Genomic DNA, 22,524 nt, shown 5'->3' on the forward strand with positions numbered 1-22,524 from the left:
ACAATGTGCACTGATGTCACACACAACACGCGGTTTTGTGTACGCAGCCATACTGGACAGCAAGCTCCGTGCACACCACAGCATGGCTGATGCTGCAAACTCGGCGGACAGCCAAGCTAGTTTGTCCAAAATGGCTGAAGAATTCGATCCTGAACATCAGAAGAGGTATTTAGAGAAAACACAGAGAATCACCATGGATCCCTCGAGACGTTTTATCGATTTTGAGCGGACATATCCAGACATTGTCAAGTACTTTAACAACACTCCACCACCTGACACAGGAGAAGCCCTGAAGGCCTATAGAGTTTGGATGCCTATAGCCTTTTTGTGGCTGGATGGGTGAATGTGGTCATCAGTCGGGTTACTGAAGACATCTTGCTCATAAAAGCCAAGAGTAAGTACAGTAAAACTTGACTAAACCGCCATCATATAGACACTGAGCAAACACGGTTAGTTCGCTCAGCAGAACAGTCTTAAGGTGTGCAAATTTATGTTGCTGTATTGCATTTGTATTTTGAGGAGGACCCCTGAAATTAGAAATCTGATTTATTGAGTTGTTCGAACCCCACATGCCCTAATGCCTGGTTCACACTGCAAGATAATTAAGCTGATTTCTGACCCAGTCTTCACCTTCAGACAGTCTAAAGGGCGCCATGACTATCGTGATGGCTTTAAAGATGATCTTATCAGATGTTCCTGCTGTGTGTGGTGTGTTAAGAGCGCTCGAGTCTGTTTGGAAGGACACCGGGACTGCTGAGACCTCAAATCATGAATATTCAACATGTTGGATTGTCTTGGCCTGATAACCCAGCGTGAGGTGTGACCCTACCACAAATGAACACGCAGCCTGTTGAATGTGACATGTATCAGAAAGCGGGGTCACTGAAGCACAGAGGGGAATCCAGACTCAAACAGCTGTCATGGCACACCAGAAAGTTTAACCAAAACCTTTTCTTTTTATATCTTTTTTTTTTTCTCAGAAATAGTCCAGACTATCGCCATTGCTTCTTCCTCACCCACCAAGTTTATTTATTCTGAAGTCGCATTTAATTCTAGAGGTTTTGTGAGATTTCCCGTCTGACCTAGGAATGTTGGTGTGTAAAATCTGAGACCTTTTTTTTTTTTTTTTTACCATGTGGCTGCACACTAAACACTACAACCAAAACTTTTTTTCATTGTTGTGTGGGTTGTCAGGTATTGACAACCTACTGATAATTTGAAAATTTTGCCACATGAAACTGCCATTAGTTCACAACCAAAGTTGGTTGTGCCTGGCAGCCGGGCTCGCCCCAATTGAATAAATCATACACAGTACTGTCTTACAGCTGTCTGGACAAGTTGCTGCGGTGTATTTGTGTGAGAAATGTCACGTAGTGTATCAGCTGGGGCCTCTAATAACAGCTAACCTGATAGATATTGCTAACCAGGAATGTCTACAAACGGCATTGAATTGCACCACACCACACACTTGCTTCCATACGTTATCTTTGGACTGAATGTAGTTTAACGTAAATATAGTACTTTATACTTGAAAATCTTGAAGGTGTCCAGTGTTGAAATTTTGAAAGCTGAAGAAGCAGCAGTTTCCCTTTTTGACAATGCATTGGCATGTCACTTTATTTCTCCCCTTTTCACACAATTCACAGACCTTTTATAACAGCTCTGCCCCGCCCATTAACCTCACAGGAGGTCAAAGAGGAAAAGCACCACAGAGGGCAGAGACAGCTTGTACGCACAGCAGGAATACACATTGTCAGTTACTGACTCCAGGGCCGAGACAGGAAATATCAATATGCACACCTCAGCATTAACACCTGAAGAGCAGGGGCCACACTAGCCACAAGTGAGGACACTTTGGTATATGCTTTGCACATCTGGGCGTGTTACCATATACCAAACAGGAAACACACTCAGTATGGTGAATTATGTCCATTGCGTGTTTAATGTCCACACCCGCTTATTTTCCATCATGTTGGAAAGCAGGGGTCGTGGCCAAGTGGTTAGTGCACTTGGCTTCACAGTGGAAGGTTCCCAGTTCAAACCCCACATTTCTCCATGTAATGGCAGCTGGCGTAAAACGTGCCAATACAACATGCAGATCCACCTTGTATTTGCTGTGGCGACCCCGAGTGCAAACAAGGGAGCAGCCAAAGGGGACTCACTTTTCTGTGCTGAGTGGAAATGGAAAATGTATACCTTGGTTGGTACTTCCAAGATAAATCATAGCATGTGGCTTGAACTGGCATACTATATAGCTGAAAAGTATTCACAGTGCTTCACTTTTACCACATTTTATGTTAGTCTTATTCCAAAATGGATGAAATTCTTTTTTGTTTTTCCCCTCAAACCTTTACGCAAAATACCCCATAATGACAATGTAGAAAAAGTGTATTTATTTGATAGTAAGTCAGTACCTTTGGCTGCTCCCTTGTTTGCACTCGGGGTCGCCACAGCAAATCCAAGGTGGATCTGCATGTTGAACTGGCACAGGTTTTTCGCCGGATGCCCTTCCTGATGTAACTCCACATTACATGGAGAAATATGGAAGGGGTGGGATTTGAAACCGGAGCCTTCTGAACTGAAACCAAGTGCATTAACCACTTGGCCATTTGAAAATTTATAAAAATAAAATCACATGTACATAAGTATTCACAGTCTTTGTCATGAAGGTCAGACTTGAGCTCAGGTGCTTCCTGTTTCCACTGATCATCCTTGAGATGTTTCTACAGCTTAATTGGAGTCCACCTGGGGTAAATTCAGTTGGTTGGACATGATTTGGAAAGAAACACACCTGTCTACATATAAGGTCCCAGAGTTGTCAGAGCACAAACCAAGCATGAAATCAAAGGAACTCATCTGAGACAGGATTGTCTCGAGGTACAAATCTGGGGAAGGGGACAAACATTTCTGCTGCTTTGAAGAAGAGGAGAACAGCTTTATAATCATTGTACATATATACAACATACACTCAACAAAAATATAAACGCAACACTTGGTTTTGCTCCCATTTTGTTGTATGAGATGAACTCAAAGATCTAAAACTTATTCCACATACACATCACCATTTCCCTCAAATATTGTTCACAAACCAGTCTAAATCTGTGATAGTGAGCACTTCTCCTTTGCTGAGATAATCCATCCCACCTCACAGGTGTGCCATATCAAGATGCTGATTAGACACCATGATTAGTGCACAGGTGTGCCTTAGACTGCCCACAATAAAAGGCCACTCTGAAAGGTGCAGTTTTGTTTTATTGGGGGGGGGATACCAGTCAGTATCTGGTGTGACCACCATTTGCCTCATGCAGTGCAACACATCTCTTGCATAGAGTTGATCAGGTTGTCAATTGTGGCCTGTGGAATGTTGGTCCACTCCTCTTCAATGGCTGTGCGAAGTTGCTGGATATTGGCAGGAACTGGTACACGCTGTCATATACGCCGGTCCAGAGCATCCCAAACATGCTCAATGGGTGACATGTCCGGTGAGTGTGCTGGCCATGCAAGAACTGGACATTTTCAGCTTCCAAGAATTGTGTACAGATCCTTGCAACATGGGGCCGTGCATTATCCTGCTGCAACATGAGGTGATGTTCTTGGATGTATGGCACAACAATGGGCCTCAGGATCTCGTCACGGTATCTGTGCATTCAAAATGCCATCAATAAATGCACCTGTGTTCTTCGTCCATAACAGACGCCTGCCCATACCATAACCCCACCGCCACCATGGGCCACTCGATCCACAACATTGACATCAGAAAACCGCTCACCCACACGACGCCACACACGTTGTCTGCCATCTGCCCTGAACAGTGTGAACCAGGATTCATCCGTGAAGAGAACACCTCTCCAACGTGCCAAACGCCAGCGAATGTGAGCATTTGCCCACTCAAGTCGGTTACGACGAACTGGAGTCAGGTCGAGACCCCGATGAGGACGACGAGCATGCAGATGAGCTTCCCTGAGACGGTTTCTGACAGTTTGTGCAGAAATTCTTTGGTTATGCAAACCGATTGTTTCAGCAGCTGTCCGAGTGGCTGGTCTCAGACAATCTTGGAGGTGAACATGCTGGATGTGGAGGTCCTGGGTTGGTGTGGTTACACGTGGTCTGCGGTTGTGAGGCTGGTTGGATGTACTACCAAATTCTCTGAAACGCCTTTGGAGACGGCTTATGGTAGAGAAATGAACATTCAATACACGAGCAACAGCTCTGGTTGACATTCCTGCTGTCAGCATGCCAATTGCACGCTCCCTCAAATCTTGCAACATCTGTGGCATTGTGCTGTGTGATAAAACTGCACCTTTCAGAGTGGCCTTTTATTGTGGACAGTCTAAGGCACACCTGTGCACTAATCATGGTGTCTAATCAGCATCTTGATATGGCACACCTGTGAGGTGGGATGGATTATCTCAGCAAAGGAGAAGTGCTCACTATCACAGATTTAGACTGGTTTGTGAACAATATTTGAGGGAAATGGTGATATTGTGTATGTGGAAAAAGTTTTAGATCTTTGAGTTCATCTGCAGGCGCCGGACTCCGGCGCCTGCACTCCAGATGCAGAGACGCTGTCTTGGTCAGGGGCAGAGAATGGAACAGACTCTAAATAAGCATGTTTTGGTTGTGGGAGGAAACCTACACAGACACAGGGAGAACATGCGAATTCTACACAGAAAGGGCGGGAATCAATCCCACGACCTTCTTGCTGTGAGGCTCCAGTGGCTCACAGTGGCCTTCATCATCCATAAATGGAAGAAGTCTCAACCAGGACTCCTCCTAGTAGTACAGTCATTTTATGGTTTGACCCAGAACAAATTGCAACATAAATGATTTTGGTGGTATTTGAACCGTGAAACTGTTTTATAAAACATACTAAAAGTCTAGAAAGATTAAAAATCGGAACACTCCCAAAATCCAAGATGGCCACCCGAAAACATGCAAAAATTTGTTTTTTCCCAAATAACAAAAAAATATCAATATTTTAGCACATAAATGTATTGATGTTAAATATAAACTTGGGTATTGTGTACATTTTGACACCAAAATTAAGTAATTCAAATTAATCTTTAACGATTTTTGAGATACAGTCTATTTGTAGTTTTACACACACTCAAGGACGGCAATTTGGTTTGTGTCCTATTACGTTAAAATATTGCAGTTAAGGCCCAGAAATGTATTGAAGTTGAATATAAACTTGTGTATTGTGGACATTTTATCACCAAAAGAATGGCTGCAGCTCTTACAGTTTTTGAGATACAGCACATTAGCCATCTACACTTGGCTAAAAATGGTAAAATTATGTTGAAACCAAGTAACTTCTGAAATGTTCATTTAAAGAATGTAATAATATTCTTAGTGCTTGTCAGCTGCACTAACTTTTTTAATGACACATATGTAATCACACACTAATTTTACAGTAAAACCAATGAAGCATGATAATAAAAGTTCAGGTGAAATCAGTATTGTGTACATCATGACACTTGAAATTTTACTTGTTCAAATTTCAGTCTCATCATCCTGGTTATCATTGAGTTGGCCTGCATTTGTACACCCTGTACCTCTGCAGTTGCCACACGCTGCTGAGCAATCTAAGTTAAGTTTGCGACATGTACATCGCAATGTACTACAGTCAGTACTGCAGTTACATCTCACAGCATGCAGAAGAGAATCTGGTGCTGCTTGCAAGTCAGTCATGATTGGGACAACCTGACTATCAGAAACTTTCCATCCCCATTCTTGCAATGGCATGTTGTCACCTTCATCTTCACCTTTCCATTCCTGAACTTGCAAGTAAACTCTCAGACTATGAAACTTGGCAGCTGCCGAAGTGGGTGACAAACACTGTGGCTGCACATGAGTTGTCTTTGTTGCAACCTTATCACAAAAGTGCCTGTATCTGAGAGAATTGAGGCTTTCTCCAGGTTGTCCACACAGCAGTGGTGTCACCAGTGTGCCCTGGTTGTGCATTGACATCCACTCTATTATACATAATATGAGTAACTTCTCTATTCATATTCCAGTGAAATATTGACTCAAAAAGGTTATTATTACCTTCTTTAGATGAACATTTCAGAAGTGGTACTTAGTTTTTCAACATAACAATGCTCAATTTCATCAATTTTTGTCGAGTGTAGATGTATTTTTATACCATATCTCAAAAATTAATAGCTACAGCTATTTTTTTGGTGCCAAAATGTCCACAATGCACAAGTTTATATTCAACTTCAATGTATTTATGGGCCTTAACTGCAATATTTTTAACGTAATAGGACACAAACCATGCCCTGACATGTCCAGCTTGTCCACAATTTCTCGGATAGTCACACGACTGAAAAGCCACCGAAAGCTGTCTGAATCTTCCAAATGGTTGACGAGCTGGGCATGTTACAACATGTCCTGTGAGACTTCAACATGGAGGCGCTGTTGCTGCGCCATCAGCTTCGTGCCGATGAATTTCGCCGCCACTCTTTTCATGGCAAAATCTTCTTTCACAGTGGAATGTGCCGAAAAAGTGCTGATGTCCACTTATTCCGCAATTTCTCGGATAATCACACGACGGTCCCACATCACTACAGCGTTCACTTTGGAAATGATCCGGTTGTTTCAGCGTGTTGATGCCAATCGGAGCGCAGCGCGCTCTCCACCGTTGTGCGGACGTCTTTAAACCAGTTGTACCACTCCTTAATCTGTGGGATGCCCAGAGGATCGTCACCGAAATCCGTCTGAATAATCTGAATGGTTTCCACCTGGCTATTGCCCAGTTTGTGGCAAAATTTGATGCAGTCGCGCTGCTCCAGTCGTTCTGCCATTTCCTTGCAAAGAAAATACGACGAGAGACTCCACCCATCCTCACACAAAGGCTGCTTACAAGCAAATGACGCAACCGACAGGCGTGAAAAAAATCACGCATGCGCACGAAGATTCAAGGTTGGCTCATGCAAGCACATGTGATTCAAATCCATCAGGTTTTTGAAAAAAAAAAAAAAAGGTCGGATACTTTTCTAGCAGACCTTGTATCCAAACTGATCTATGGTACCTGGTATGCGATATATAGGCCCAACACCATAGCAGGAGAAACATGCCATATCATGATGCTTGCACCACCATGCTTCACTGTCTCACTGTGAACTGTGGCTTGAATTCAGAGTTGGGGGTCGTCTCACAAACTGTCTGCGGCCCTTGGACCCAAAAAGAATAATTTTACTCTCATCAGTACACAAAATATTCCTCCATTTCTCTTTAGGCCAGTTGATGTGTTCTTTGGCAAATTGTAACCTCTTCTGCACGTCTTTTATTTAACAGAGGGACTTTGCGGGGGATTCTTGCAAATAAATTAGCTTCACACAGGCGTCTTCTGTCACAGCACTTACAGCACTTCCAGACTGTCTTAGATCATCCTGGAGCTGATCAATGGGTGAGCCTTTGCCATTCTGGTTATTCTTCTATCCATTTTGAACATTGTTTTCCATTTTCTTCCACACATCTCTGGTTTTTTTGTCCATTTTGAAGCATTGGAGATCATTGTAGATAAACAGCCTATAATTTTTGCACCTGCGTATAAGTTTTCCCCTCTCCAATCAACTTTTTAATCAAACTACACTGTTCTTCTGAACAATGTCTTGAACGTCCCATTTTCCTCAGGCTTTCAAAGAGAAAAGCATGTTCAACAGGTGCTGGCTTCATCCTTAAATAGGGAACACCTGATTCACACCTGTTTGTTCCACAAAATTGACAAACTCACTGACTGAATGCCACACTATTATTATTGTGAACACCCCCTTTTCTCCTTTCTTTTTTTTTTACTAATAGACCAATTTCATAGCCTTAAGAGTGTGCATATCATGAATGCTTGGTCTTGTTGGATTTGGGAGAATCTACTGAATCTACTGGTACCTTGTTTCCCATGTAACAAGAAGTATACTCAAAACCTGGATTAATCTTTTTAGTCACGTAGCACTACTACTATTCTGAACACTACTGTATATTACAATTGAATAAACCAGAAAAACAGTGCTGTAAAGGACGATAAGCAGGACATTAAAGAGCAAACCACTTTCCCCTACAGTGACATGAACAGGGAGCGATCCCATCAAAGCGATTCCCATTGAAAATAACAGAGAAACAACCTGAGCGTTTCACGTTTACATAAAACAAACACAATAACAACGTCTGAAAACCCAGATAATACATTCACAAGAGTTTTAGGCACAATATACAAAGAGTTTTATGTTGCAATGTTTTAAAGTGCAGCCTGATCAGAGCATCTCAGTGCAGTTCTCAGTGTTAATGACATCTCACAGACACCCCACAGACACTGCAGTCTCACCCCACAGACAGTGACAGCGTCTCTGAAGTTTTGCAAGATTTTGCAGGATTTGAAACCTCAATAAAGCGAATGGTGGTGGCAAGCATCATGCTGTGGGGATGTTTTTCAGTGGCAGGAACTGGGAGACTGGATTGAGGGAAAGATTAATGCAGCAATGTACAGAAACATCCTGGATGAAAACCTGCTCCAGAGCGCTCTTGACCTCAGACTGGGGTGACAGTTCATCTTTCAGCAGGACAATGACCCTAAGCACACAGCAAGATAGCAAAGGAGTGGCTTCAGGCAATGGCGTAGGGACCAGACCGTGCAGCACGTCCCATCACACTGGGGCCCTGAACAGTGAATTGCACTTTTACTCATGTTGGGTGCACTGCGCACAGCTGATTCATTACCTATAGCCTTGAAGCAAACCTCTCTCATGGTTTCGCAATTGGTGAAAGAGTTAAGTGCAATGCATTCCAAATTGGTGTTTTTTTGTTTTAATGAATAATAGGCTAAATTTACAATAAAAAATACTCAGTTAAAAGAATAACATAAAGTCTGTTGGGGTAATTTCACAAGATGCTATGCAGTGATGAATGCTGGATAAACTATATGCTGTCTCCATGACGTCAATCATGGAGGGATAATTTTGTATGACAATTAATGGCACCAAGATGTTGTGGAAAAATGTCTTCATCCTACAAACATTAATCCGGCAGTAATAAAAGAAAGAAAAACTGTAGTCTCACCTTGTGTCTTAAAAATAGAAAAAAGCTAAGTAATGATAAACCTTGGATCACTAAGGGACTTCAGAATGCATGTGAAAAGAAAAATTTTTTTGTATAAGCAGTTTTTAAAATCTAGAACAATTGAAGCTGAGATAAAATATAAGTCATATAAAAACAAACTAACATACATTATGCGATTGTGTAAAAGACAGTATTATAGTGATTTATTGGAAAAAATAAAACGAATAATAAAGGGTACTTGGAGGTTCTTAAATGAAATCAAAATAAGAAAAAGATGTCAAAGAATATCCTGCCTATTTTTATACAAATACTGACACAATTGTTAAAGAAAACAAAGCTATAGCAGATCATTTAATGGTTATTTTGTTAAAGTGGGTAAAAACTTAGCAAATTCAATTGTTCCTTCCAAAACGTGCTCCAATGGAAACAGTTCGTGATTCAATGTTTATTAGAGGAACGGATGAAAAAGAAATTATTGATATAGTTCACAAACTTAAAGGGGAAAAAATCAACTGATAGTGACCGTTTTGATATGTTTTTGGTTTAAAAATATTATTGATTGCATTGTTAAGCCTTAACATCTGTAATTTGTCATTAATGACTGGGAAATTTCCTTTCAAAATGAAATAGCTATTTGTTCAAATCTGGTGACAAGCATGCCTTTTGCAATTATAGGCCAATCTCCCTCTTACCATAATTTTCCAAAATTCTGGAAAAGGTATTTGAATTAGGTTAAATGATTTTTTAACTAACATCATATCCTTAGCGAGCAGCAATACGGTTTTAGAAAGAGTCACACTACTTCGCTGGCTGTGATGGATTTCGTTGAGCAAATTACCAGTGCGACTGAAAATAAGCAATATACTGTAGGGTTTTTTTTTTATTTACTGAAAGCATTTGATACTATAGAGCATACCTTGCTATTGGACAAATTACAGAAGTATGGTATCAGGGGATTGGCACATGACTGGATATCGAGCAACTTAGACAGTAGGTATCAGTGTGTCCACTTTGGTGGGACAAATTCTGAGTTTTTGAAGATTACTTGTGAGGTGCCCCAGGGTTCAGTCCTTGGGCCACTGCTGTTCCTTTTGTATATTAATGATATATGTTTGGTTTCTAAGTATGTAAGTTGTATTTTATTTGCAGATGATATGACTGTGTTTTGTAGTGGGGATCATTTGGGACAGCTCCTGGACAAGATGGAGAACGAATTACATAAATTTAAAAAATGGTTTGATTTAAATAAATTATCGCTCCATTTGGGTAAAACTAAGTGTATCATATCTGGGAATAAGTCCAGGAATTTAAGCAAAAAACTATTACTACAAGATATTGAAATTGTAACAGATGCAAAATTTCTTGATGTTCATATTGATGATAGATTAAGCTGGAAAACACATATTAACTATGTTAAAACTAAAATGTCAAAAGCCATTGCAATTCTGCACAAAGCCCAGAACTTCCTCACCCAACATGCATTGACCATTTTATATCATGCATTACTTGTTCTATATATGACATATTGTGTCGAGGTTTCGGGAAATACATACAGAACTAATACTAAACCAGTTTTTTCTGTTGCAAAAGAAATCTATAAGAATTATCAGTAATAAAACCATATCGAGAGCCAACAAATTCGTTATTTGCTTGTCTGCAAATTTTAAAATTCTGGGACTTGGTTGATTATATTACAATACAGATTATGTTGTTGTGAAAGTGTAGTGACACGGACCCACAACAGGGGGCGCAAAGGAACGGTCAATAGATGAGCCAAAAAGTAACAATTTAATGTTGTGAAGATGCACAACGAACATACAGACAATCAGAATATGATTACAGTCAATCCACAAAGGTGACGTGTGGGCAGGCTCGAGGATAGAAGACGTCTGTCCTGAGAAGAGCCGGAACCACACGATTTCCGCTGCCACCGAAGCTGGTGAATACTGGAGCCGCCAAGTCCCGAATTCCCAGGTGATCACCGTCCCCGACTGTCGGATCTGGTACTGCTGGCAAAGAACAAAGGCAAGTCAAGTGTGGGTGTGTGTACACCCCGTAACAACAATGGTGGGAATGCCACCTCCACCTCTCACTCAATATTCTGCAGAGTACCGCAGTGATTCCTCAGGGGAAAAGAGTGCCGTCCAGCACTCACTCAGCTTCCACAGACAGAGGGACCGGTACTCCTGCAAACACTCACAATATACAGATTATATTGTAAAACACAAACGGCTGAGTCTATTACCTCCAAAGAAGTACGATATCTCGGCGATGAGGTGGAGATGACGTCTGGCTTTTATGGAGTGCGATGATGAAGAATGAGTGACAGCTGTAAGGAATTAATGAGTGACAGCTGTCACTCCCGGCTGTGTCCGTGGCGGCAGCGCCCTCTCGTGCCTGAAGCCCGCACTTCAGGCAGGGCGCCCTCTGGTGGTGGGCAGCAGTACCTCCTCTTCTGGCGGCCCCACACACAGGACCCCCCCCCCTCAACGGGCGCCTCCTGGCGCCCCGACCAGGCTTGTCGGGTATCGACGGTAGAAATCGGCCAGGAGGGCCGGATCCAGGATGAAGCTCCTCTTCACCCAGGAGCGTTCTTCGGGTCCATACCCCTCCCAGTCCACCAAATACTGGAACCCCCGGCCCATTCGCATGGACGTCCAGGAGCCGGCGCACTGTCCAAGCCGGCTCCCAGTCAATGATCCGGGCAGGAGGCGGCGCCGGACCGGAGCACAGAGGGGTGAGGTGTGGTGAGGCTTGATTCTGGACACATGAAAGACCGGGTGGATCCGCAGTGAAGCCGGGAGACGGAGCTTCACTGCGGCAGGACTGAGGATTTTGAGGATCTTGAATGGTCCAATTATCCGTCCTTCAACTTAGGGGAGTCCACTTGGAGGGGGATGTCCTTGTGGACAGCCACACCTCCTGCCCGGGCTGGTAAGCAGGGGGCCGGGGATCGCCGGCGGTCCGCATGGGTCTTCGCCCTCGTCTGGGCCTTCAAACAAGGCAGAACGGGCGGAGCGCCACACCCGACGGCACTTCCGCAGGTGGGTCTGGACCGAGGGCACACCGACCTCTCCCTCCACCACGGGAAATAATGGGGGCTGATACCCTAAACACACCTCAAACGGGGGAGAGGCCGGTGGCAGAGGACCACCTGGCTGTTCTGCGCATACCGATCCAGGCCAGATGTTTACTCCAGGCCGTCGGGTGTGCGGACGTTACACAACGCAGGGCTTGCTCCAATTCCTGATTGGCCCGTTCTGACTGTCCCATTGGTCTGCGGGTGATACCCGGACGAGAGGCTCACAGTGGCCCCCAGTTCCCGGCAGAAGCTCCTCCAGACGTGTACGGAGAACTGGGGACCACGATCAGAGACGATGTCGATGGGTATTCCCATGCAGACGGACGACGTGGTGGACCAGGAGGTCTGCTGTCTCCTTGGCTGTTGGGAGCTTCGGGAGGGCCACGAAGTGGGCCGCCTTGGAAGAATCGGTCCACTATCGTGAAAGATGGTGGTGTTGCCCTGGTGACGGCGGGAGGCCCGTGACGAAATCCAGGCCGAGTGGGACCAGGGGCGATGAGGCACAGGTAGTGGCTGGAGAAGTCCTTGGGACCTTTTATGGCCTGCCTTGCCCCTGGCACAGGTGGTGCAGGCCTGGATGTACTCCCGGCCGTCGGCCTCCATAGCCGCCCACCAGAAGCACTGCGGACAACTGCCACGGTCCTTCGCACCCTGGATGACAGGAGAGCTTGGAACCGTGACAGAAGTCCAAGACTGCAGCTCTGGCCTCTGGTGGGACGTACAAACGGTTCTCTCGGACCTGTTCCTGGGTCCGGGCTCCGTGCCAGGGCCTCCGGACGATCTTCTCCACGTCCCAGGTGAGGGTGGCCACGCTAGTGGACTCAGGCAGGATGGGCTCCGGTGGCTCCAACAGTGCAGTTTTGACCTCCTCTTTCGTGTACCGGGACCAAGGCATCCGACCTCTGGTTCTTGGACCCGGGGCGGACTAGGTGATCCGGACAGTCAAAACTCCCGAAGAACAGTGACCAGCGGGCTTGCCTGGGGTTCAGCCGCTTGGCGGTCCTGATATACTCCAGGTTCCGATGGTCAGTGAAAACCGTGAACGGCACAGACGCTCCCTCAACAGGTGTCTCCACTCCTCAAGAGCCTCTTTCACGCAAGGAGTTCTCGATTGCCGACGTCATAGTTCCGTTCAGCCGGGGTCAACCTGCATGAAAAGTAGGCACACGGGTGAAGAACCTTATCAGTCTCTCCGCTCTGGGATAGCACGGCTCCTATCCCTGAGTCAGAGGCGTCCACTTCAACCACGAACTGGCGGCTAGGGTCGGGCCTGCACCAAAACTGGCGCAGTAGAGAACCGTTGTTTCAAACTCCTTGAATGCGGCTTTTGCCCCGATTCCGACCAGGTTGAAGGGGACTTTTGGAGAGGTCAGGGCTGTCAGGGGGCTAACTACCTGACTGTAGCCCTTAATGAACCTCCTATAGAATTAGCGAAGCCGAGGAACTGTTGCAGCTTCCTACGGCTTGTTGGTTGGGGCCAATCTCTCACCGCCGCAACCTTGGCTGGATCCGGGGCGACGGAGTTAGAGGAGATGATAACGCCCCAGGAGGACAAAGAGTGCGGTGTGAAACTCGCACTTTCGCCCTCACAAACAGTCGGTTCTCTAACAACCCGCCTGCAGGACCTGACGTACATGCTGGACATGGTGTTCAGGATCCGGAGAAACGATGAGCATATGTCAGATACTACGAAGACGAATCGGTGCGGGAAGTCCCGCAAGACGTCGTTAACCAAGGTTGGAACGTCGCGGGGGCGTGTTGGTGAGGCCGAACCGGCATGACCAGGTACCTCAAAGTGACCCTAACGGGGTGTTAAATGCCGTCTTCCATTCGTCTCCCTTCCGGATCCGAACCAGGTGATACGCATTCTAAGATCCAGCTAGGTAAAGATTTGGCTCCATGCAGGGGGGTGAACACAGAATCCAACAATGGCAACGGGTATCGGTTGCGAACCGTAATCTCATCAGCCCCTGGTACTCAATGCTGACGGACGGTCCGCCATTTCTTGCCCAAAAAATAACCTGCCCCCATCGGGAGGTGGAGTTCCGGATCAGCCCGGCAGCTAATGAGTCCCGGATGTAGGTCTCCATTGATTCGCGCTCAGGTCGTGAGAGGTTGTACAGCCTGCTGGACGGGAACTCAGTGCCTGGAACCAAATCAATGGCACAATCGTATGGACGGTGCGGGGGAAGGGTGAGTGCCAGATCCTTGCTGAAGACGTCAGCAAGATCGTGGTGCTCGACCGGCACTGCCGTCAGATTGGGAGGGACTTTGACCTCCTCCTTAGCCTGTAAACCGGGAGGAACCGAGGATCCTAAACACCTGATGGCAGGTTTCGCTCCACTGAACCACCACCCCAGACGGCCAATCAATCCGGGATTGTGCTTCAACATCCATGGGAAGCCCAAAATCATGCGGGAGGTAGAAGGAGTTACAAAAAATCAATCTCCTCCCGATGGTTTCCAGACACCACCAGAGTTACTGGTTGTGTCTTGTGTGTGATTAAAGGGAGGAGGGTGCCATCTAGTGCCCGCACCTGCAATGGCGAAGGAAGCGCCACCAGAGGGAGCCCTACCTCCCTTGCCCATCTGCTGTCTAGCAAATTCCCTTCTGACCCCGTGTCCACCAGTGCTGGGGCTTGAAGGGTTAAATCCCCGCTCAGGATTGTAACTGGGAGTCGGTGGCAATCTGTGTGTGTCCCACGTGAATGTATTGACCCCCCCTTAGCCCAGTCTCTGAGGGCAGGTGTTGTTGTGGCCGTTTGAGGCAGTTTTTCTGTGTGTGCTCCTTTGAGCTGCAGAGAAAACACTCCCCGCGGATCAGCCTCCTCATTTTGGCCCTGTGCGTTTCCCTAACAACGTCAGCAGGGGAGCTGTTGCCCCACGGAGCGCTGCGGCTGTGGAGCGTGGGGAGGGCGGCCCCTTTTCGAACCTGGAAGGGGAGGGACGGCGCGTATCCGGCCACATTCTTTGCCTCGCTCCCGACGGCGTTCCTCCAACCGATTGTAACCGTATAATGAGATCGATAAGCCCATCTAAATCCCGCGGTTCCTCCTTAGCTACCAGATGCTCCTTCAGGACCGATGACAGTCCGTTTATGAAGGCGGCGCAGAGCGCAACGTTATTCCAGCCGGACCTCGCAGCCGCGATGCGGAAGTTGACTGCATATTCGGCTGCGCACCGGCGCCCCTGTCGCATTGACAGCAGCATTGTTGAAGCGGTCTCTCTCGTTAGGGTGATCAAACACTGTTCTGAACTCCCCCACAAACCCAGTGTATGCTGATAACAACCGTGAGTTCTGTTCCCAGAGCGCCGTAGCCCAGGCGCGTGCCTTACCCGAAGCAGAGCAATCACATAAGCTATTTTACTAGCATCTGACGCATACATGACGGGACGTTGTGCGAAGACGCGAACATGCATGAGAAGTCCGCGCAGTCTCCACACAACCTCCGTATGGCTCAGGGGGCTTATGTATGCTTGGGATGGTCGGAGAGGTTGTTGAACCACCACTGGAACTTTCATATCCTGCACAGGGTCGGCAGGAGGAGGAGCTGCAGCAGCGCCCTGAGCGCGCGCCGCACCTGCGCGGAGAGAGCCTCCACCCTGCGGTTCAGGAGGATGTTTTGCTCGGTCATTTGATCCAACCGAGCGTAAAGGCGTGTGAGGTGCTGCAGCTCACCAATCAGCCTCCTGCAGACGCCTGCGCTCCCTGCTCTCCCATTGGTCGTCAACAGGGTGACGCTCTCGAGTCCATGACGCTGGCCGAGATATGTGAAAGTGTAGTGACACGGACCCACAACAGGGGGCGCAAAGGAACGGTCAATAGATGAGCCAAAAAGTAACAATTTAATGTTGTGAAGATGCACAACGAACATACAGACAATCTCAGAATATGAATACAGTCAATCCACAAAGGTGACGTGTGGGCAGGCTCGAGGATAGAAGACGTCTGTCCTGAGAAGAGCCGGAACCACACGAATGCCACCTCCACCTCTCACTCAATTTCTGCAGAGTACCGCGTGATTCCTCAGGGAAAAGAGTGCCGTCCAGCACTCACTGGAGGACTGTCTTCTATCAGTGAGAAGTTGCATGTCTAGTAACTTCCTACTTTTAAACTTTGATAAGACTGAAATGATGGTTCTTGGTCCAGCGAGACATCGGCATCAGTTTGACCATCTGGCGCTCATCCTGGGTTCGTGTCATACATCATACGGACAAAATGAGGAACCTTGGGGTCATTTTTGATCCCATGTTGTCTTTTGACCTCCACATCAGGGATGTTACTAGGACTGCTTTTTTCCATCTGAGAAATATAGCGAGGATCTGCCCCATCCTGTCCATGGCTGATGCTGAGACCCTGATTCATGCTTTTGTTTCTTCTAGACTAGATTATTGTAATGTTCTATTTTCAGGGTTACCACAGTCCAGCATTAGGGGTCTTCAGCTAGTTCAGAACGCTGCCGCCAGACTTCTGACACGTAGCAGAAGATCTGAACATATCACACCCATTTTGGCATCTTTGCACTGGCTCCCTGTGAGAGCAGATTTTAAGGTTTTGCTATTGACTTATAAGGTTGTTCATGGACTGGCGCCATCTTATTTGGCTGATCTGGTGGAACTCTGCGTGCCGGCCCGGGCTTTGCGGTTGCAGGATGCGGGACTTCTCTGTGTTCCCAGGGTGAAGAAGTAGTCAGCAGGTCAAAGAGCCTTTTCGTATCGTGCACCCACCCTGTGGAACAGTCTTCCTACGACTGTGAGGCAGTCTGAGTCCGTGGACATTTTAGGTCAAGACTCAAAACCTATTTTTATTTGTTTTATTCTTTTACTTCTGTTTTATTTATGTATTTTTAGACCCTACATTAGACCCTACGTATATGTATTTGTTTTCCATTTTTAATTATTTATTCAATTTTATGTTGACTTGCTTTATGTAAGGCGCCTTGAGACGGCTTTTGCTGTGATTTGGCACATTATAAGCTAATTAAATTAAAATTAAATTATATTATGCAAGAAGGCAGTGTGTGATGCAACACGATTCAACCCGTCAAATGAATCGGTGCACTCGGATTGCGCACATTTGTATCAACATACTAATTCGTATAGACTAATCTCCACATGCCTAGTGTGGTGACTTGCAGAATGATGATGAGTGATACTCCACTCTGTCTCCACAATACAGTTTATAAAATTGCAGAGGATATCACAATAAAGCACTAAAGGTATTTCCATTGTGCAAAAAAAAAAAAAAAATTTTTTTTAAAGAATAAATCAGGATCACGTGTGTTGTCCTCCACAGAACCTGTCCAGTCTGCTGCCGCGCCGGCAGCATTACACTAATTGCCATTCTGGTCCTCCAAAAATAAATTAATACATTTGGACTGTGGGCCTCCTCCGCTGCCCAACAGGATGCCCCCTGCCTGAACACCAGGTTGTAGCTGGACGGGCAGCAGAGCCGGTTGGCTGGAGGCCGCTGGACTGACTCGGCCATGGTCACACCACGTCCAGAAGTGCTGTTCCTTTTCGTTCATACTGGAAGGAAGAGTGTGTCGTGAACGTCTCGTTCTTCACATACTGTGCACTTTCTGACTCTCAGAAACTAAATTCAGAAGGGTTCAAGACGCCCGCGGCAACTCTATTTAGTGAGAAAACGTGCCACGCGCAGTGATGGGAGTTTTCCTGGAATTCCCCAAAATCTGTATATTTACATCCGTGGTGAAGGTTTCTGGGTTATTTTTGTTTTCCTGGCGCATGTCATTTTTAGTCTGTGGTCTGATTTCGTGATGTTCGTATTTGTAGAATACACCACAGTGGATATTAATTCTCACGTTTCCACGTCCTGATCTCAGACTGAAGGATGAATGTAATGTACTGTCGCTCGTCCACACAGCAGTCAATGAGAGACGCTCTTACAGATTTTACATTGAGCTCTGTGTCGCTTTAAAACTGCAAAGAAATGGGTGGAAACGTTCTGCTGCGAGGAGACGATTTCAAGTTCATCAGGAATAAATTCAGATGGGTCCGGTTTGAGCAAAAAAACTCCAAAATCCTGACCAAACATTTAAATCATCGTTTATACATAAAAACTAACTCTCCCGCTAAGTCTTTGGTCTTATTATATTGTGATTTTGGCAGACTTTGTTGTTAGTTGACGTTATTAAAGTTATTTCACACAACTCAAACTCTCTTTGGGATGAATTTACTTCAAACTGTCTCCATGCAAACGCGATATGTTTGTCGGCTAAATCTGCATTTTATGGTTTCTTCTGTTACATGGGTGTGAAATATTGATGTGGAGGAAAATGTTAAATATTTAACATGCTCATAGAAGTCAAATATTATGAGAAAAACATTTGTGTTGTTTTGTGCGACATGTAAATTCCAGAAATGCTGACGTCAGCAGTGGACGGAAAATCTGTTGTTGTGTTTATAAGTGAAGAATAAAGTTTAAAACAAAATCAGTGTTCCTGAGAACTAAAAGTGATATTGGTTACTTAATGAACAATGGTTGGAGCTTTACTTTAATCAAATTTTATTTTAGTTTATTTTAAGACACTATCAGTTGTTATAAAAACACAAATTGCTGAAGTCAAATGTTTAGATAAATGTAGAGAGACAACAATCCAATGTGATATGTGGTCTTATCACAGATTAATTACACTGTAGTGTCCTCCATGGAACAGACTGTGACTGTTATAGTTCTGTCATCTTGCCAATTTGACAAAATATACATTTCATGACTAAATGAGTAACAAAAACGGGGACTGAGAAAATAGCCCCATTACCATTTGTCTTATTTAATTGCACCATATTACACCAAATCGCATGTCATGTTTCCAGATTTTCTGGGGGAGATCCCCAGACCCTCCACTGGGTGCTGTAGCCCCAAAATGATTGGAACCCCCCCCCCAAGGCACTCGCATCACTGCGCACACAATTTGTTTTGAGGCTGTTCAAAATTCAACCGGTGTCGCAGACCGAACAGTCAGCTCCTAAAAATCGGTCCGCCTTTTGCATCTGCGCGTGCGTCATTCGGACTACAGCAGCACATCTGGGACCGATCTTGTCACCCAAAGCAATCAAAGGGATTAATGGGATTATTAACCCTCAGATGATAAAGGTAAAGCCTCTTAAATCATTCTAAAGTCAGTCAGAAAATGTGGCTTTGAAATGTCTAAGCGCAGTGAGTGCATCAGCTAGCAGCTCGTTTAACGTCAGCACGCTGATCGATTTCTGCCACCTTTTATGATGAAATAATACTGAATTTATGTGGAATGATTGTTGTACAAAAGCTTCAGATATCAGTCACTGAGACAGATGAGGACTGGAGTGCAGTTTGAAGCAGAAACAAGGTGATAATCTGTGAACCGTGTCATCAGGGGGTGACAGATTTTTAGGGGGACCGTTTGGTCTGCGACACCAGCACAAAGAGTAACACTAGAGTTCGGGAACTCCCTCACGAATGTCGTTGGCAGTCTGTCACAGCCCACTGAGATACAACTCTAAGCCACCAGAAATAATTGATGTTGTCACAAGCCTGGGTCAATTGTTGCTTTGTAGCCTCAAACTTAAAGTAATCATCATACGATACTTTACGTCATATTGCACATTGTTGGTTCCAGTATGGGCGACAGTGTCGCTGCATCTGTGGTTGTGTTCCTGTGACCTCGTGATGGCAGCCTCTTCAAATTACAAAACATTTCTGAAAATTGACAATGAGGGATCTTATTAGTTTTTAATTACATTTGTTTTGTCTTAAAAATTTTAAGGGAAAGGTGCATAATTGAAAGAGCTCCAATTCCTGCAGTGGTCACCTCAAGCAACAGATTAGTCAGGACTTTGGTTTCGTCTCCAAAATGCTGCATCCAAAAGATAAATGAATTTCAAGTCAAATACATTTAAGGACCAGACTGTCAGTGCAACACTATTGGAATTTTCACTTTACAGCAGTTTCGATTTATTTATTTTTTAGCATACATTGCAGATCCACCTTGGATTTGCTGTGGCGACCCCAAGTGCAAACAAGGGAGCAGCCGAAGGGACTTACTTACTTACATTGCCTATTTTTCAACTGTTAAAAAAGTCAACTTCGTTATCTGAAAGGTATGTTTTACTTTCGGACTTTATTTATTTTTTCCTCCCTGTTGGTCTCTTCAAACAGGAGGCGGACTGGGCGGCACGAGGAGAGGTGGAGCGGATGTCAACATCAAGCATTCCGGGCGAGAGATGCCTCGCGTTATGATGATCGCTCTCTTGGGGGTATGTAGTTTGAAAGAAGTCCTGCAAAGATTATATTTGTCTAAAGTGTTTCTGGTCAAGGAAGATAAAGTATTCAGGTAGTTATCAGAGTGGTAGAGCTTATACCTGTGGTGATCTAAGTTTTTTTGCACTGTTTTTACAGTCTAGGCATTTTCTTGTTTACGCAGGGACCGTGGAGACCGCCAAGAACGGAGCCGAGAACGTGATCGGGACAAAACCCGAGATAGGCGACGGTCTAGATCTCGTGAACGTCGTCGGCGTACCCGTCCCGGGAACGTGAAAGGGAGAGAGAAAGACCAGTTGGTGGAGGTGATGACGCCAGCGGGTCTAGCCGGCGTAGAGAGCGAGAGAGAGATCGTGGAGTGGTACCAGGAGGCGATAGCAGAAGTAGGGAAAGAAGTCGAGACAGAGACAGGAAAAGGAGGAGCAGGAAGCAGAGACCGCAAGAGAGACAGGGAGAGAGGTAAGGGGTTGGATGGAGAAGACGTTAACCAGGGAGATGGCGTTGCAGATGGTGGGGAACGTGTGCCTGAGGAGCATGAAGGTGAAGTGGGCGAGGGTGTGGAGGAGCGTAGGGATAGAGACAGAGACAGGGACCGTAGACGCAGGGACAGAGACAGGCGAAGAGGTGACCGAGACCGGAGCACAAGAGAGAACGGGGAGATAGAGAGAGGGGAGTCGGGGACCGGAGGGAGGAGCGCCACGGAGCCCTTCGAGAAGATATGGTCCCACAGGAAGATGCTGTCCCTGAGGAAGACGGAGGCACACTGCCACAAGTGGAGGAGTACAATGAAGATGGCGTGACGATGGAGCAGGAGCTGATTCCGTCTGGAGAAGAATACGGCTCCAATGAGAATGGATACAAGATGGAAGCACAGGGAGATGAATATTGAGGATTTTCTGTTTTTAGGCGCCGGACTCTTAGTAAATGTGCCTGGCTTTCAAGGGTTTTTTTTTTTGTTGTTGTTTTTGTTTTTTTTGTTTTTTAGCACATCGTAAAAAGTACAAAATCATTCTGAAGAAATTTCCCACCAATGCTTAAAGTTGACACTTGAAACTGACTAAATATCAAGAGGGACAGTCTTCTTGTCCCAACTAATCCGCGCCCCTTCTCCTTTGTGGCAGATGCTGTTGAGGAAGTAAATGGCATATAATTGTTTGTCTTAACGTTGATTGTTTTTATTTTGACATTCAAACGAGCAATTAAATTCAATGAGCTGTCAAAATGGTTGCCAGTGTGAAATTTATAGAAACAATACCGCAATAGACAATGTGCACTGATGTCACACACAACACGCGGTTTTGTGTACGCAGCCATACTGGACAGCAAGCTCCGTGCACACCACAGCATGGCTGATGCTGCAAACTCGGCGGACAGCCAAGCTAGTTTGTCCAAATGGCTGAAGAATTCGATCCTGAACATCAGAAGAGGTATTTAGAGAAAACACAGAGAATCACCATGGATCCCTCGAGACGTTTTATCGATTTTGAGCGGACATATCCAGACATTGTCAAGTACTTTAACAACACTCCACCACCTGACACAGGAGAAGCCCTGAAGGCCTATAGAGTTTGGATGCCTATAGCCTTTTTGTGGCTGGATGGGTGAATGTGGTCATCAGTCGGGTTACTGAAGACATCTTGCTCATAAAAGCCAAGAGTAAGTACAGTAAAACTTGACTAAACCGCCATCATATAGACACTGAGCAAACACGGTTAGTTCGCTCAGCAGAACAGTCTTAAGGTGTGCAAATTTATGTTGCTGTATTGCATTTGTATTTTGAGGAGGACCCCTGAAATTAGAAATCTGATTTATTGAGTTGTTCGAACCCACATGCCCTAATGCCTGGTTCACACTGCAAGATAATTAAGCTGATTTCTGACCCAGTCTTCACCTTCAGACAGTCTAAAGGGCGCCATGACTATCGTGATGGCTTTAAAGATGATCTTATCAGATGTTCCTGCTGTGTGTGGTGTGTTAAGAGCGCTCGAGTCTGTTTGGAAGGACACCGGGACTGCTGAGACCTCAAATCATGAATATTCAACATGTTGGATTGTCTTGGCCTGATAACCCAGCGTGAGGTGTGACCCTACCACAAATGAACACGCAGCCTGTTGAATGTGACATGTATC

General features: G+C 45.5%; 1 pseudogene; it reads left to right on the forward strand.

The window, feature by feature from the left end:
* Positions 1–82: 82 nt before the first annotated feature.
* On the forward strand, positions 83–21,534 carry LOC117528779 (annotated as a pseudogene).
* Positions 21,535–22,524: the final 990 nt, after the last annotated feature.

Source organism: Thalassophryne amazonica, chromosome 16 (genome assembly GCF_902500255.1).
Source record: "Thalassophryne amazonica chromosome 16, fThaAma1.1, whole genome shotgun sequence".
NCBI classification, from domain to species: domain Eukaryota; kingdom Metazoa; phylum Chordata; class Actinopteri; order Batrachoidiformes; family Batrachoididae; genus Thalassophryne; species Thalassophryne amazonica.